Genomic DNA, 5,842 nt, shown 5'->3' with positions numbered 1-5,842 from the left:
TTACTGTGTGCAGAGCACTGCACTAAGCGCTTGGGAAGAACAAGTTGGCAACATCTAGAGACAGCCCCTACCCAACAGTGGGCTCACGGTCTAAAAGGGGGAGACAGAGAACAAAACCAAACATACTAACAAAAGGACAGAGGGAGCCTGGGTCTGTCCCTTAGTGGTGGTCAACTTCCTGCCCTGCTGCCCATTTCTCAGGGACTCCATGGCACCGGCCGTGGCGGGTCGGGGACGACCCACCTGATGGGCATCCACGCTGGCCCCACACCCGGGCCGTGACCTGAACGGGCGAGCGGCTCCGGGCCTTGGAGATAATGGGAGCAGCCGCCCCAGCTCCATGGAGCCCCCCGACCCAGGCCTGGGCAGCCCCCCGCCCCAAGCTCAGACCCTCTTCAGCGCCAGGCCTGCCCCTCCCCACACAGGCCCCTCTGGGGCAGGACCCTGCCTGCCCCGGCAGCAACCAGCCCCGTTTCCCTCCCCTCCCCTCCTTCCATCACGTCTCCTCTAATTTATGACTCGAGCTTACACTGGTTGCTCCCATCTCCCGGCCCGGGGGGGCCCCCAAAGCCAGACACGAGGGACTTTGGGGCCACACCTCTGCTCTCACATGTGGGTGATAGGCGGGTAGAAATGCCATACTTGGAAGGGTTCCCTGGCCTCCGCTTGGTTCTGGGGCACACCTCTGGGGGAGAGCAGGATGGGGGCCTGGGCTTGGAGTCCTGCTTCTCTGCACATGGGTCAGGAGCCCTTCTTCACCTCTGCCAGGGTCAAGCAGAGGTCCCCCACCAGCCTCCTCAGGAGCAGGCCCAGGGTTTGAATCAGGCTTGGAAAATCCCGTTTCGTTTTTCTCCCCTTCTCACCCTCGCCCTGCCTTCCTCCCACACAGAGACCGCAGGAAGGACAGAGGAGGAAAATGCACTTTTTTTTTTTTTTTTTGGTAAAGATGTGTTTCACAGGTGAATAAAAAAAGTAATAAAAATGGAAAAAGTCTGGGATCCAAGGAAGCCTCCGGCGGGACCCCCGCGGCTCAAGGCACGGCAATCAGGGTTCCAGCCTGCTACAGCTCTTGATCGTTCTCCTCTTTACCTTGTGGTTACCTACTCTGCAACCCCCCGACCCCTCTGGCTCCCATTTTGTTCTCCTGACTGGTTTGCCCTTCGGTTGTACCCTCACCAGGCTCCCTCCTGAAACCTTAGTGGACACTCCTCACACTCTGCATTTCTGGGCAAGATCAATCAATCGTATTTATTGAGCGCTTGCTGTGTGCAGAGCGCTGTACTAAGCGCTTGGAAAGTACAAGTCGGCAACATATAGAGACCCCAGCTCCTTTCCTCCTGGAGCCTGACGGGTGCAGAACACGGTTGATTGGTATTTTTTAAGCGCTTATAATGTGACAGGCACTGGGGTAGATGCAAGGTAATGGGGACTATACCTGATATAGTCCCTGCCCCTCTTAGGGCTCACGGTCTTCATCCCCATTTTACAGATGAGGTGACTGAGGCGCGGAGAAGTTAAGGGACTTGCCCAGGGTCACACAACAGACAAATGGTGGAGCCAGGATTAGGTCCATGCTCTTTCCACTAGGCCATGCTGGAAAATATACAGGAAAGAACTAAACATGAGGGCTCATAGTCAATAAAGCAGAGGATGGGGGGCAGGCAAGAGACATGTGAGGATGTTATTGCACTCTTCCAAGGGCTTAGTACAGTGCTCTGCACGCAGCAAGCGCTTAGTAAACTTGATGATGACAGGCGGAAAAGGAGAAGGGCGGCCTTGGACAGGGAAGCGGTCTGAACAGTTTCAGTGCAAAAGAGTTCTTGAGGACCTACTAGTGCTTAGTACAGTGCTCTGCACACAGCGCTCAATAAATATGATTGAATGAATGAATGAATATTAGGGATCAATTATATTTAATGGGCATTCATTCAATCACAAATTGAGCACTTACTGTGCGCAAAGCACTGCACTAAGCACCTGGGAGAGTACAATAGAGCAACAGACACATTCCTGCCCTCAATGAGCTCACAGTCTAGATGGGGAGTCAGACACCCATATAAATAAATAAAAGACAGATATAGGCGTATATAATAATGATGATGGCATTTATTAAGTGCTTACTATGCACAAAGCACTGTTCTAAGCGCTGGGGAGGTTACAGGGTGATCAAGTTGTCCCACGGTGGGGTCACAGTCTTAATCCCCATTTTACAGATGAGGGAACTGAGGCCCAGAGAAGTGAAGTGACTTGCCCAAAGTCACACGGCTGACAATTGCCGGAGCTCGGATTCGAACCCATGACCTCGGGCTCTTTCCACTGAGCCACGCTGCTTTTAGTGTATGCAGTTATCTACATCTACTGAGCGTTAAGCCCTACACAAAACATTTGGGACAAGACACAGATCTCCTGTCCTGTAAGACTTGCAACCTAATGAAAGCTTCACTGACGGTGGATTTATCTTGTCATTGATCAGAGAAGTCACTGATCATCCTTCAGATCCCTGGGCCAATAACTCCCCACCCGGGACCAGTAAGTCTTTCTACAGTAGGCTGGTGATCCTGTCCACCCTGGGCCAGTAACCCTGTTTTTGTTTGTTTTTTTTTTAATGGCATTTATTAAGCGCTTACTATGTGCAAAGCACTGTTCTAAGCGCTGGGGAAGTTACAAAGTGATCAGGTTGTCCCACGGGGGGCTCACAGTCTTCATCCCCATTTTACAGATGAGGTAACTGAGGCCCAGAGAAGTTAAGTGACTTGCCCAAAGTCACCCAGCTGGTAATTGGCAGAGCTGGGATTTGAACCCATGACCTCTGACTCCAAAGCCCAGGCTTTTTCCAACTGAGCCACGCTGCTTCTCCGTTCATCCAGGGCCTGTTCATCCAGGGCCAGTAAACCTGACCATTCTGGGACCAGGAACTGTAGCCATCCTGGGCCAATTACTCTATTTATTTATTTTACTTGTACATATTCTATTTATTTTATTTGGTTTATATGTTTTGTTTTGTTGTCTGTCTCCCCCTTCTAGACTGTGAGCCCGCTGTTTGGTAGGGACCGGCTCTATATGTTGCAAACTTGGACTTCCCAAGCGCTTAATACAGTGCTCTGCACACAGTAAGCGCTCAACAAATACGATTGATTGAATGAATGAATGAATGAATGAACTGTGTCCATCTTGGGCCAGTAACCCTTTTCATCTTGGGCCGGTAACCATGTCAATCCTCTCCAAACCACTCCAGCCAACCAGCTGTATTGTATCGGCCCAATCAATCAATCAATAGTATTTATTAAGCACTTACTGCACTAAGCACTTGGGAGAGTACAGTACAGCCGAATTAGCAGACACGTTCTGTGCCCATAACAAGCTTCCAGTCTAGAGGGGGAGACAGACATTAAAATGAATAAATAATTAACAATATATAATTTAAAGATACGTGCATAAGTGCCGTGGGGTTGGGGTGAATATCAATAATCAATCAATCAATCGTATTTATTGAGCGCTTACTGTGTGCAGAGCATTGTACTAAGTGCTTGGGAAGTACAAGTTGGCAACATATAGAGACAGTCCCCACCCAACAGTGGGTTCACAGTCTAGAAGGGGGAGACAGAGAACAAAACCGAACAAATTAACAAAATAAAATAAATAGAATAGATATGTACAAGTAAAATAAATAAATAGAGTAATAAATATGTACATATATACATATATACAAGTGCTGTGGGGAAGGGAAGGAGGTAAGACGGGGGGATGAAGAGGGAGACGAGGGGGAGAGGAAGGAGGGGGCTCAGTCTGGGAAGGCCTCCTGGAGGTGGTGAGCTCTCAGTAGGGCCTGGAAGGGAGGAAGAGAGCTAGCTTGGCGGATGGTGGGATAATAATAGCAATATTAATAGCAGGAATAGTAGCAATATTAATAATGATGGCATTTGTTAAGGGCTTACTATGTGCCAAACACTGTTCTAAGCACTGGGGGAGATACAGGGTAATCAGGTTGTCCCACTTGGGGCTCACAGTCTTAATGCCTATTTTACAGATGAGGGAACTGAGGCACAGAGAAGTTAAGTGATTTGCCCAAAGTCACACAACTGACTGATGGCAGAGTTGGGATTAGAACTCATGACCTCCGACTCCCAAGCCCGTGCTCTTTCCACTAAGCCACGCTGCTTCTCTTGAAGGGACCAAAGGTCACAGATCCAAGTGCTAAGACGATGCAGAGGGGAGGGCTTAATCGGGAAAGGCCTCTCAGAGGAGATCATCATCATCATCAATCGTATTTATTGAGCGCTTACTGTGTGCAGAGCACTGTACTAAGCGCTTGGGAAGTACAAATCGGCAACATATAGAGACAGTCCCTACCCAACAGTGGGCTCACAGTCTAAAAGGGGGAGACAGAGAACAAAACCAAACACACCAACAAAATAAAATAAATAGAATAGATATGTACAGGTAAAATAAATAAATAGAGTAATAAATATGTACAAACATATATACATATATACAGGTGCTGTGGGGAAGGGAAGGAGGTAAGATGGTGGGGTGGAGAGGGGGACGAGGGGGAGAAGAAGGAAGGGGCTGAGTGTGGGAAGGCCTCCTGGAGGAGGTGAGCTCTCAGTAGGGCCTTGAAGGGAGGAAGAGGGCTAGCTTGGCGGATGGGCAGAGGGAAGGCATTCCAGGCCCGGGGGATGACATGGGATGTAACCTGAAAAATGCTGAAGGTGGAGAGAGTGGTGGTCTGGCGTATAGGGTTGCGAGTTCTAATCCCGATTCCGCCACTTGTCTGCTGTGTAGTTTTGGGAAGTCAATTAGCTTCTCTGTGCCCCAGTTACCTCATCGGTAAAATGAGAAGCAGAGAAGCAGTGTGGTTCAGTGGAAAGAGCCCGGGCTTGGGAGTCAGAGTTCATGGGTTCTAATCCCCGCTCCGCCACTTATCGGCTGTGTGACTTTGGGCAAGTCACTTCACTTCTCTGGGCCTCAGTTACCTCATCTGTAAAATGGGGGTGACGACCGTGAGCCCCACGTGGGACAACCTCATCACCTTGTAACCTCCCCAGCGCTTAGAACAGCGCTTTGCATATAGTAAGTGCTTAACAAATACCATCATTATTATTATTATTATTATTATCCACTGCAGCCCCACGTGGGACAATCTGATCGCCTTGTATCTCCCCCAGCGCTTAGAACAGTGCTTTGCACATAGTAAGTGCTTAATAAATACCATTATTATTATTATTATTATCCACTACAGCCCCACGTGGGACAATCTGATTGCCTTGCATCCCCCCAGCGCTTAGAACAGCGCTTTGCACATAGTAAGCGCTTAACAAATACCATCATTATCACTTACCATCTCTGTGCCTCAGTTCCCTCGTCTGTAAAATGGGGGAAAAGGGTGAGCCCCACGTGGGACAACCTGACTACCCCACTGTTGGGTAGGGACTGTCTCTATGTGTTGCCGACTTGTACTTCCCAAGCGCTTAGTACGGTGCTCTGCACACAGCAAGCGCTCAATAAATATGATTGATTGATTGATTGTATCTACCCCAGCGCTTAGCACAGAGTAAGCGCTGAACAAATACCATAATGAATGATTATTATTGTTGAAATGGGGGTGAAGGCTGCGAGCCCCACGTGGGACACCCTGATCACCCCGTGTGTCCCCCAGGGCTCAGAACAGTGAGGGCTTAACAAGATGAGTGACCTTCCCCACAGCACCTGTATATATGTATATATGTTTGTACATATTTATTACTCTATTTATTTTACTTGTACATAACTATTCTATGTGTTTTATTTTGTTAGTACGTTTGGTTCTGTTCTCTGCCTCCCCCTTCTAGACTGTGAGCCCACT

Source organism: Tachyglossus aculeatus (assembly GCF_015852505.1).
Source record: "Tachyglossus aculeatus isolate mTacAcu1 chromosome 12 unlocalized genomic scaffold, mTacAcu1.pri SUPER_6_unloc_1, whole genome shotgun sequence".
Lineage (NCBI taxonomy): Eukaryota > Metazoa > Chordata > Mammalia > Monotremata > Tachyglossidae > Tachyglossus > Tachyglossus aculeatus.
This window is presented reverse-complemented; position numbering follows the sequence as displayed.